General features: G+C 36.3%; 1 pseudogene; it reads left to right on the top strand.

The window, feature by feature from the left end:
- Positions 1-39: 39 nt before the first annotated feature.
- LOC140955755 (uncharacterized) lies at positions 40-4,860 on the top strand (annotated as a pseudogene).
- Positions 4,861-13,244: the final 8,384 nt, after the last annotated feature.

Here is a 13,244-nt window from a genome sequence, read left to right as displayed (position 1 = left end):
GAAAAGCAGGAGACAATCAACACTCAACTTGCTCAAAGCATGACAGATTTTAAAGATGCTCTTGCAAAATTAACATCTGCTCTCAGTTTTCAAGAGAAAGGTAAGTTTCCATCCCAACCACAACAAAATCCAAAAGGGCAATACAATGCAAATGCTAGTAGTTCTGGAAGCCAACACATGGATCAAGTCAAATCAGTCATCACTCTTCGTAGTGGTAAGGTTATTGAAAAACCCATTCTTGAACCTTGTGAGAAAGATGATGAGTCTATCTCTGAGGGTAAGGAAGGGGTTGAACCTGAACATTGCAAAGAGAAGGCTGATTCCTCGCCAGCACTTCCATTTCCTCATGCCATGACCAAACAAAGGAAAGTCAATCACAACCCTGAAATCTTTGAAATTTTCAAACAGGTAAGGATCAATATACCGTTGTTGGATGCTATTAAACAGGTTCCTTCCTATGCTAAATTTTTGAAAGATTTGTGCACTGTGAAGAGAAAACTGAATGTGAAAAAAAAAGCCTTTTTAGCCGAACAAGTAAGTGCCATTCTTCAAAACAATAATGCTTTGAAATATAAAGACCCTGGTTGTCCTACAATTTCTTGCTTTATTGGAGAACATAAAATTGAAAGAGCCTTACTTGATCTTGGAGCCAGTGTAAATTTACTTCCATATTCAGTCTTTCAAAGTCTCAATCTAGGTGAGTTAAAACCAACCTCTATAACTCTTTTACTTGCTGATAGATCTGTAAAACTGCCTAGAGGAATAGTTGAAGATGTGTTAGTACAAGTTGATAAATTCATTTACCCTGTAGATTTTGTTGTCTTGGATACACAACCTGTTGAAGCATGTAATTCAATTCCTGTCATTTTAGGACGTCCATTTCTTGCCACTTCTAATGCATTGATTAATTGTAGGAATGGACTGATGAAGCTATCATTTGGAAACATGACATTGGAGATGAATATTTTCAACATTTACAAGCAACCTGAAGATGATAATGATTTACAGGAAGTGGACTTTATTGAAAAATTAGTTCATGATCAATTTCAAACCACTTCCAGTGAAACTGAGATTGATGAATCTGATGATTTGCAAATGGTCTACTTTCAGGAATCAAAGGCATGCAATTGGAAAACCACAAATTGAAGAATTGCCACCACGATCAATTTGAGCCCATACCTTCAAGTGTTCAACCACCAAAACCTGAATTGAAGCCGTTACCATTTAATCTCAAATACTCATTTTTGGGAGAAAATTGAAACTTTTCCGGTAATAATCTCTTCCAAACTTAATGCACATCAAGAAGGTAAGTTATTACAGATTTTGAAAATGCACAAAAATGCATTAGGATGGACCATAGCTGACATAAAAGGAATTAGCCCTTTGATTTGCACACACAGGATTTATTTGGAGGAAAATGCTAAACCCTCTAGAGAAATGCAACGAAGGCTTAATCCTAATATGAAAGAAGTAGTGAAAAATGAAGTCATTAAACTTCTAGATAATGGAATCATTTATCCTATTTCTGACAGCAAATGGGTAAGTCCTACCCAAGTTGTACCCAAAAAGTCTGGAGTCACTGTGATAACGAATGAGAAAAATGAGTTAATTCCAACTAGGACTGTTACTGGTTGGCGCATGTGCATTGACTATAGGAAACTTAATTCAATGACTAGAAAAGATCATTTTCCTTTACCTTTTATGGATCAAATCCTAGAAAGAGTTGCAGGTCATGAATTTTATTGTTTCCTAGATGGCTATTCAGGTTACAATCAAATTGAAATTGCATTGGAAGATCAAGAGAAGACTACTTTCACATGTCCATTTGGTACTTTTGCATATCGAAGGATGCCTTTTGGATTATGTAATGCACCAGCCACGTTTCAAAGATGCATGCTTAGCATATTCAGTGATATGGTTGAACGTTTTCTTGAAATTTTTATGGATGATTTTTCTGTTTTTGGTGATTCATTTGATGATTGTTTGACTAACTTAGAAAAGGTTTTGAGCAGGTGTGAAGAGAAGAATCTTGTATTGAATTGGGAAAAATGTCACTTTATGGTAACAAACGGCATTGTACTTGGTCACATTGTTTCATCGAAAGGAATTGAGGTTGACAAATCTAAAATCGAGTTAATTGCCAACTTACCAACACCAAAATCTGTTAAAGATGTTAGATCATTCTTAGGACATGCTGGTTTTTACAGAAGGTTTATCAAAGATTTTAGTGTAATATCTAAGCCCTTGAGTAACCTTCTAACAAAGGATAATATTTTTGAATGGACTGAACATTGTGAAGAAGCCTTTGTTAAACTTAAAAACTTGCTTACTTCTGCTCCTGTCATTCAACCTCCTGATTGGTCATTACCTTTTGAAATAATGTGTGACGCTAGTGATTATGCCGTGGGTGCTGTCTTGGGACAAAGAAAAGATAAGAAACCTTATGTGATTTACTATGCAAGTAAAACTTTAAATAGTGCTCAAATGAATTACACCACCACTGAAAAAGAATTACTTGCAGTAGTATTTACTTGTGATAAATTCAGATCTTATCTTGTTGGCTCACCTGTTGTTGTTTTTAGTGATCATGCAGCATTGAAATATCTTCTTTCTAAGAAAGATTCTAAGGCTAGATTGGTGCGGTGGATTTTGTTACTTCAAGAATTTGATATCACAATCAAAGACAAGAAAGGCACTGAAAATGTTGTTGCAGATCATTTGTCAAGATTAACAACAGATTTGAAATCTGACATCACACCAATCGATGACTACTTTCCCGATGAGTCTTTATTTTCCGTTTCTACGATGCCTTGGTTTGCTAATATTGTTAATTTTCTTGTTTCAAGACAATTGCCAGCTCATTGGAGTACCCAAGACAAAAGAAAGTTCTTGAACGAAGTGAAGAACTTTTATTGGGATGACCCTTATTTATTCAAATATTGTCCTGATCAAATATTTCGAAGATGCATTCCTAACAATGAGGTAAGTAGTGTCATTAAATTTTGTCATTCTGAAGCATGTGGGGGTCATTTCTCATCAAGAAAGACAACTGCAAAAATCTTACAAAGTGGATTTTATTGGCCCACCATGTTCAAAGACTCACATGCATTCTGCAAGACTTGTGAAAATTGTCAAAAGTTGGGATCTATTTCAAAACGTCACATGATGCCTTTAAATCCTATTCTTGTCATTGAGATCTTTGACTGTTGGGTATAGATTTCATGGGTTCCATTTCCTCCATCATTTTGGTTTCGTGTACATATTAGTTGCAGTAGATTATGTTTCAAAATGGATAGAGGCAATTCCAAGTCGAAACAATGATCACAAAACAGTGATAAAGTTTTTGAAAGACAATATTTTGAGTCGATTTGGAATTCCTCGAGCCATAATAAGTGATGGTGGAACACATTTCTGCAACAAGCCATTTGCTTCTTTAATGAAGAAATATGGAATCACACACAAAGTTGCCACCCCTTATCACCCTCAGACAAGTGGACAAGTAGAGCTTACTAATAGGGAGATCAAACAGATCTTGGAGAAAACGGTGAACCCTAATCGGAAAGACTGGTCTTTAAGACTTAATGATGCACTTTGGGCTTATCGAACTGCATATAAAACATCATTAGGTATGTCACCTTATAGACTAGTCTATGGAAAACCTTGTCACTTGCCTGTGGAAATTGAACATAAAGCTTATTGGGCTATTAAAGCTTTCAATTCAAACATTGATGATGCTAGTCAGCTGCGAAAATTGCAAATAAATGAACTTGAGGAAATTAGAAATGATGCATATGACAATTCAAGAATTCATAAAGCAAGACTCAAAGAGTTTCATGACAAGAAAATACTGAGAAAAACATTCAATGTTGGTCAAAAAGTCTTGCTTTATAATTCTCGACTCCATTTATTTCCTGGAAAACTAAGATCAAGATGGAGCGGTCCTTTTATTATGAAACATGTGTATCCATATGGGGCCTGTGATATCGAGAATCCAAAGAATGGCAATGTTTTCAAGGTAAATGGGCATCGGTTGAAAGTTTATTTTGATAATTTTTCAGTTGAAAATGACTCTACTGAATTGAGTGATCCTGTATATAAAGATTGATTCTTTTTCTCACATTGTTTTGTGTTTGTTTTGGTGTATCTTTTGTTTTGCTAGTTTCTCTCACCCCGGTCAAATGGCGGATAACGGTACTCCGTGACTCTTAAGTCGGTTCTTTCAGTTTCCCATGATAACTGATATCTGTGTATATAATTGTGCAATTCTCTTTCTTCTTTCTTTGAATCTCCCATCCAATTCTCATTTAAAAATGGACAGCACTCTTGAAAAGTTGAAAAGGTATTTTCCCGCTCTGCCTCAGAATGCGATTACAAAAATTTACCGTGCTAGGTGTGAAAGATTACGGTTGTTAATGAATCATGGAATTCCTGAAGATATTCGCTGGCTAATTGAAGCAAAGGTCCGATTATCAGCTGAGTCCTCCAATTCTTTCATTTCACACATGTCTGGAACAGGTAAAAGCACTTTTGCAAAGAAACGTCGTGCAAAACGACTGAAAGTCTGTCACAGATGTGCCAGATGGACTTGTAATGCGACATGTCGTTCTTTAGGAATGGTATCTGTAAACCGTGAAGATAAAATACAATTCATTAAGGATGGCCTGAGTAAGGGGTCTTTAGATAATCTTTTGTTGACCCTTGAGACGCATCCTAGTGGAGATGTGCATCGTGTAATTCATGATTTATGGCCACAATTCCATAAAGAACATGATCGACTTAGTCTTGGGAATCTGACTAAAAAAGACCCTGTTTGCCAGTTTTTTAAGAAAACTGGATGGGAAGCGTATCCCCGACCCATAGAGGGCGTTTAAGCCGTTCTTGGACGTAAAACCAAGGGAAGATGTGAGCCACAATCACAACTACCTGTACATACATGCTTTGTCAAAATAAATAAATACAAAGAGAGAGTGTGAGACTATAGCTGGCCTACATGTAGGTGGTATGATTGCATTTTCACTTTTTCATCTATAAATTCTTCTATTCCTTCCCTTCATTTCTACTCATCCCATACATTCATCAAATATAGAAGTGTGTAGAAATGGCAGGTTCCTCAAGTCATCACATAAAAAATATTTGTGTTTTCAGTGGATCCAGCCCTAGGAAAGAAAAAGAGTTTTTAGAATCAGCAAATCATCTTGGTCAAGTACTAGCTGAGAGAAAGATTCATTTAGTGTATGGGGGCGGTAGCCTTGGGTTAATGGCTGCATTTTTGGGAGGCAGTCAAGTTTTGGGGGTTGTCCCCAAAGCTTTAGCAAATGGGGACATCATTGGAAAAACAATTGGAGAGGAACTACAGGTCCCAACAATGTCTGACCGACTGAATACCATGTTTAACCATGCTGATGCCTTCATTGCCTTACCAGGTGGTCTGGGCACATTGGAAGAGATCTTTCATATTTCATCTTGGGCCCAACTGCACATTCACCATAAACCTATAGGTTTGTTAAATGTTAATGGTTTTTATGATAAGTTGCGATCTTTCCTTGATCAAGCTGTGGAACAGGAATTTATAACATCTTCGGCACGACAAATCATAATCTCTGCTGCTACTGCTGAACAATTGATTGACCAACTACAATCTTTCATCCCTGTCATTGATCCTTGCATGAGTCGCCTAGATTAGTCAGCTAAGGAAAGCCGTAAAAAGCTTAGATTAGATTAGATTTGAGCCTTCATCTATGAAACCTTGTGTCTTTTGTGTTATTAATAGCATATTATTTTGTTTTGTTACTTCTTATATTTGTTTAAGTGTATTTCAAGTTTGTCATTGTTTGCTGTTTCAGGTGATGTCTTCTATACTCTATCTTTCTACCTTAGGACATTGAGGACAATGTCTCGTTTTGGTTGGGGGGAGAGGGTAGTAGTTTTTTTTTTTAAAAAAAAAAAAAAACTAACCAACTAACTGTTGTTGTTTTTAAAAACCATTTGGCAAAACTGTTATTACTATGATGGCAGAGTAAAGAGGAATTATTCTTGAGACGCATCGTAGTAAAAATTTTCTAATGGTTATTTGCAATATTCATAACAAGGCCTATTAGAATACTTCTTGAAATATTCAGGTTTACAAACTCTCGCATTGTTATCACTTGATTCTGCTCATATACTCATTTAACATTGATGATAATATTGATGATAATAAAAACGTAGATAAGTTTGGTTTCGTAGCCTCCTTAACCTAAGCAATTAAGCCCGAAAGGGTGTTTTAACACCTAATACCCTAAAGTCAACTGACTTGGGAGTTATTGGCCCAAAGCTTGTTACATGGGTTAAGGAGAAAAGCTTAAGGGAATCAAACATTGCACTATCTACGTATCAGTATCTGCAACCCGAGTTGTTAAGCTCGTAGGGGTGTCTCAACACCTAATGCCCTAAGACCAACTGGTCTGGGAGTCATTAGCCTAAAAACTCGTTACATGGGTTAAAGATACATTATGTTTTAAGTTGTATGTGTATATAAATAAAATTAAAAAAAAAAGAAAAAAAAAAGAGTAATAATAATAATAATCCCAACCCAAGGAAGTTCACCTTAAACATTTGAACATAATATTGTTTTCTTCAAACAAAAGCCCCATCATCTATGTTTTCATATATTGAGCACGTAAAAAGAAGGTTTATTAATATCTTGTTTAAGAAGTATGAAGCAGTAATATAAATTTAGTGAGAGTTTGTTTATCTGGATAGATTAATAGAAGTTGAATGATGAATGCCTTGCTTTGTGGAACTTGCAAATTATTTCTCTATTTTAACGCTTTAGATTACTAGGGACTAGTAATAAGCTGGTTGGGGGGGGTGATTAGTACTTAAAAGTGCATGTTTATCAAGGTTTTATATCATCATTTTGCACTTGAAGTATCAATAACTCCTTAACTAAAGCATGTTTTATAATAACAAGTTTGATACTATAAGATACCTTAATTTATGGTAAATGCTCATCTTAAATGCAGGCCTATCACATAAATAAAAGGATTGATTGATGAGTTTAAGTATTGAAAGTGAAAGGATAAAGAGATGGCCAAACTTAGAAAACAGATGCCGGTGCAGTCCAAACCGGAACAGTGCTCGGTAATTGGATCATATCTGGAGCTCTAGATCTCGGATTTAGGTCCATTTTATATGGATGGAAAGGTAAGACAAAGGCCTACAACTTTCATGAGGAGCCCAAGATCTAAGAAGGCCGTTTTGAAGTCCAAATTGAAGGAACAACGAAGAAGTCCGAAGCTGTCCTGCAGCCCAGACACTATTTAGTGTTCAGCCCATATCTTGAGTTCTAGAAGTCCAAATGACCTCATCTTTTTTTTGTTGGAAAGTTGAGACAATTTCCTAGAACATTCCTGAGGATTATGGGCAAATTATGATGTTAGCAATGACGTTTTGTTTAGACAAGAAGATAAGGATTGTCACCAAAGTCAAGATGTGGCCACCCACTCATCAATTAGTCAACAAATCAATAGTTCCAAATTTTAGCCTATAAAAGGAGGCACTTACCATGTATTAAGGCATCTTGGTTTCCAGATCAAGATCATGCTCTTGCTTTCTCTCTTTGTATTGCTTATGTTTTGCTTTCATTAATATCAAGTTTATGCACTTAATTTCCTTTTCTTTACTTAGTTAACTTCTTTCTCATTTATGTTCTTACCTTGTTCATTTATGTTTCTTTCTTTCATTATGTTTAGCTAAGTTAATTATGTCAAGGTGAAAAGGGTACACTAATGGTGTAAGAACAAGTATAATATAAACTTAACATGGACCTTAACGTTGGATACTAACATGTTTTATATTTGTTATATTTGTTATTGTTATTGTTGTTGTTGTTGTATTGTTATTTATAATTTATACAATTAACCTCTCTGTGGTTCGACCCCGGTCTTGCCGGGTTATTTATTACTTCGAAACTCCTGCACTTGGGAAAAGACATCAAGCTTTTGGTCGTGTCATTATAGGATGAAGGAAAAGGTCCCATGAAATCGATGCCCCAAACATCAAATAATTCAACTTCTAAGATATTCTGCAGTGGCATTTCATTTCGTCGAGATATATTCCCTGTATGCTGACATCTCTCCCAAGCAGTAACAAAAGCATGAGCATCTTTAAACATAGTGGGCTAATAAAAACCTGATTGCAAAACTTTGGCTGCAGTACGTTGTGTTCCAAAGTGTCCCTCATATTCAAGTGTGTGGCAGTGCTTCAATATATTTGTCATTTCCTCTTCTGGAACGCACCTTCTGATGACTTGATCTGCACAATGCCGATAGAGTATCGGCTCCTCCCAGAAGTAGTGTTTGACTTCAGAAAAAAATTTCTTCTTTTGCTGGTAAGATAAATCTGGCGGTATGATCTTACCTGCAAGAAAGTTGACATAATATGCATACCAAGGAAAGAATTTGTTAGTGGAAATTGCTAAGAGTCTTTCATCAGGAAAACATTCATTTATAACCTTGAATTTAGGCTCCAGCTGATGTGTCAATTCCAGCCTTGAAAGATGATCTGCCACCACGTTCTCAGTCCCCTTTTTATCTTTAATTTTTACATCAAATTCTTACAGTAATAGGATCCAACGAATGAGTCTAGGCTTGGCATCTTTCTTAGACACTAGGTGTCTAATTGCAGCATGATCAGTATACACCAATACTTTGTTTCCCATCAGGTAAGACCGAAACTTATCAAATGCATAGACCACAGCAAGCAACTCTTTCTCGGTTGTGGCATAATTGAGATGGGCATCGTTGAGTGTTCTGCTGGCATAGTATATGGTGTGAAACACATTATTTTTCCGTTGCCCCAGTACTGCTCCAACTACATAATCACTTGCATCACACATAAGCTCAAATGGTTTCTCCCAATCCGGTGCAATTACAATAGTAGCTGTCACTAACTTCTTTTTCAACAGCATAAAGGTTGTCTTGCATTCCTCATCAAACTGAAACTTTATGTCTTTTAGCAGCAGACTGCATAGCGGTTTGGATATTTTAGAGAAGTCTTTGATGAACCTCTTATAAAATCCCGCATGACCAAGGAAACTCCTAACCCCTTTTACTGTAGTTGGCGGCAAAAGCTTGTCTATTGCTTCAATTTTATCTCTGTCTACCTCTATTCCTTTTTCTGAAATCCGGTGCCCCAATACTATACCTTCCTTTACCATGAAGTGACATTTTTCCCAGTTCAATATCAAGTTTGTCTTTTCACAACGCTCCAAAACCAACGCCAACTTTGCAAGGCAGTCATCAAAAGAAGTTCCAAATATAGAAAAGTCATCCATGAAGATCTCAATGATTTGCTCCACCATATCTGAAAAAATAGCCATCATGCACCTCTGAAAGGTAGCTGGTGCATTACACAGCCCAAAAGGCATTCTTCTGAAAGCAAAAGTACCATAAGGGCAAGTGAAAGTGGTATTCTCTTGGTCCTTAGGTGCGATGGCTATTTGATTGTATCCTGAATAGCCATCTAGGAAACAGTAGTATTTATGCCCAGCTAACCTGTCCAGTATCTGATCAATGAATGGTAGGGGGAAGTGATCTTTGCGAGTTGCCTTGTTGAGCTTTCGATAATCCATTCAAATGCTCCATCCAGTTACCGGTCTAGTAGGTATCAAGTTGTTGTTTACATCCTTTACCACTGTCATTCCTCCTTTCTTTGGCATAACTTGAACTGGGCTCACCCATGAGCTGTCAGAGATTGGATAAATAACACCAGCATCCAACCATTTCAGAACTTCTTTTCGAACTACCTCTTTCATGGTCGGGTTAAGCCTTCTCTGATGTTCTACTGTTGGCTTGACTTCATCCTCCAACAGAATTTTATGCATGCAAATAAAGGGACTGATGCCTTTGATATCTGCCAATACCCACCCGAGAGTTGCCTTATGTTTTCTCAAAACCCTCAATAGTTTTTCTTCCTCTGTTTTGGTCAGCTTTGTAGAGACTATCACAGGATAGGTGGAAGCTTCTCCAAGATATGCATACCGAAGGTGTTCTGGTAGAGGTTGCAATTCCAAAACCAGTGCTTGTTCACTGGTTGATTTTATTTTTGGTGCTGGTTGTCCCAAATCTTCAAAGTATCTTCTGCGGTTAGGTTCAAAAGAGTCCATCCAACATGTATATTCTGCTATTTCAGCATCCTCTTCCAGTACATTATTTACCAAACATGCTTCCAACGGGTCAGTTAGAAGCTTGACTTTGTCATTAATTAAAGAGTCCACCACTTGAATGTTGAAGCAACTCTCCCTCATATCTGGCTGTTTGATGGCTTTGAACACATTGAAAATCACCTCCTCTTCATTCACCCTTAACCGCAGTTCCCCTTTCTTCACATCAATTAATGCACCTCCAGTGGCCAAGAATGGCCGGCCAAGCAAGATAGGAATCTCATTATCCTCCTCCATATCCAGTATGATGAAGTTTGCTGGAAAGATGAACTTGCCCACTTTCACCAGTACGTCTGCAATTATTCCCCTTGGATACTTCAATGACTTGCCAGCTAGCTGCAGTGTTACTGTGGTTGGCCTTGCTTCACCTAAACCAAGCTTCTTAAAAATAGATAAAGGCATGAGATTAATACTTGCACCTAAATCACATAAAGCTTTTTCAAATATAGAATTTCCAATGGAACATGGTATAGTAAAACTCCTTGGATCCTTAAGTTTAGGAGGCAGTTTCTTCTGCAAAATAGCACTGCATTCCTCAATAAGAGCGACAGTCTCATATTCCTCTAGCTTTCTTTTGTTTGAGAGGATGTCCTTCAGAAATTTCACATAGCTTGGCATTTGTTCAAGAGCATCTACAAAAGGAATGTTAATCTGTAATTTTTTAAACACATCAAGAAATTTAGAAAATTGCTTATCAAGTTTATTCTTCTTGAGACGTTGTGGAAATGGAATTCTCTGCATTATTTCTTGCATTGGTTCTGGTAGAGGATCAGATTTTTTCATATTCTGAAATGGTTTGGCCACTTGCTCCTCTTCTTCTCTTCCTGCACTCTTGTTTCCAGCAGTCTGCTCCACTTCTTTTCCACTTCTTAAAGTTATGGCCTTGCATTGCTCCTTAGGATTAATTTCAGTTGTGCTTAGTAGACTTCCTTATTATCTACTGACACGACCAAAAGCTTGATGTCTTCTCCCAAGTGCAAGAGTGTCAAAGTAATAAATAACCCGGCAAGACCGGGGTCGAACCACAGAGAGGTTTATTGTATAAATTATAAATAACAATATAACAACAATAACAAGAATAATAACAATAATAGTAATAGTAATAATAAAGAGAGCTTTGAGATGTAAAATTGATATAAGGATTAAACAATAATAAAAACAAATGTCAAGGTTAGATGATCCACTAATGGTACTTCAAACAAGTATAGCATAAACTCTTATTACTCAATTGGAAACCACACATAAAAGAGGTTCCAATCAGATTATAAATTGTTAACATGATTACATTAGTTATCTTATTCGAATAAAGCTAATACTTGTAAATGTTGGTTGTCAGGCATTCATGATTATAACTTATGTTAACAACAAATCAAGTTCCTTTCATAGCTCAGGTGTCGGTTATACCATACAGTATGGGCTATGAAAGTAACAAGTATTTGTTGTACCAAGTGTTATACAACATAAATCTAGATTAACCATTTAACAAGCAAAGTATTAAAAGTGAACAAGATAACAAATATAAAACATGTTAGTATCCAACGTTAAGGTCGATGTTAAGTTTATATTATACTTGTTCTTACACCATTAGTGTACCCTTTTCACCTTGACATAGTTAACTTAGCTAAACATAATGAAAGAAAGAAACATAAATGAACAAGATAAGAACATAAATGAGAAAGAAGTTAACTAAGTAAAGGAAAGGAAATGAAGTGCATAAAATTGATATTAATGAAAGCAAAACATAAGCAATACAAAGAGAGAAAGCAAGAGCATGATCTTGATCTGGAAACCAAGATGCCTCAATACATGGTAAGTGCCTCCTTTTATAGGCCAAAATTTGGAACTATTGATTTGTTGACTAATTGATGAGTGGGTGGCCACATCTTGACTTGGTGACAATCCTTATCTTCTTGTCTGAACAAGACGTCATTGCTAACATCATAATTTTCCCAGAATCCTTAGGAATGTTCTAGGAAATTGTCTCAGCTTTCCAAAAAAAAAACGATGAGGTCATTTGGACTTCTAGAACTCAAGATATGGGCTGAACACTAAATAGTGTCTGGGCTGCAGGACAGCTTCGGACTTCTTCATTGTTCCTATAATTTGGACTTGAAAACGGCCTTCTTAGATCTTGGTGTCCAAATGAAAGTTGTAGGCCCATGTTTTACCTTTCCATCCATATAAAATGGACCTAAATCCGAGATCTAGAGCTCCAGATATGATCCAATTACCGAGCAATGTTCCGGTTTGGACTGCACCGACATCTCTTTTCTATGTTTGGCCATCTCTTTGTCCTTTAACTTTCAATGCTTAAACTCATCAATCAATCCTTTTATTTATGTGATAGTCCTGCATTTAAAATGAGCATTTACCATAAATTAAGGTATCTTATAATATCAAACTTGTTATTATAAAACATGCTTTAGTTAAGGAGTTATTGATACTTCAAGTGCAAAATGATGATATAAAACCTTAATAAACATGCACTTTTAAGTACTAATCACACCCCCCAACCAGCTTATTACTAGTCCCTAGTAATCAAATCCTTAAAATAGAAAAATAATTTGTAAGTTCCACAAAGCAAGGCATTCATCATTCAACTTCCATTAATCTATCCAGATAAACAAACTCTCATTAAATTTATATTTCTGCTTCATACTTCTTAAACAAGATATTAATAAACCTTCTTTTTATGTGCTCAATATATGAAAACATAGATGATGGGGCTTTAGTTGGAGGAAAACAAAATTATGTTCAAATGTTTAAGGTGAACTTCCTTGGGTTGGGATTATTATTATTATTTTTTTTTTTTTGAAGTGCATAAAACTTAAAACACAATGTATCTTTAACCCATGTAACGAGTTTTCGGCTAATGACTCCCAGACCAGTTGGTCTTAGGGCATTAGGTGTTAAGACACCCCTACGAGCTTAGTAACTCGGGTTGCAGATACTGATATGTAGATAGTGCAATGTTTGATTTCCTTAAGCTTTTCTCCTTAACCCATGTAACAAGCTTTGGGCCAATAGCTCCCAAGTCAGT

This window comes from Populus alba, chromosome 1, assembly GCF_005239225.2.
Source record: "Populus alba chromosome 1, ASM523922v2, whole genome shotgun sequence".
NCBI lineage: Eukaryota > Viridiplantae > Streptophyta > Magnoliopsida > Malpighiales > Salicaceae > Populus > Populus alba.
Note: the sequence above shows the minus strand (reverse complement) of the source record. Positions and strands in the feature narration are given on the sequence as shown.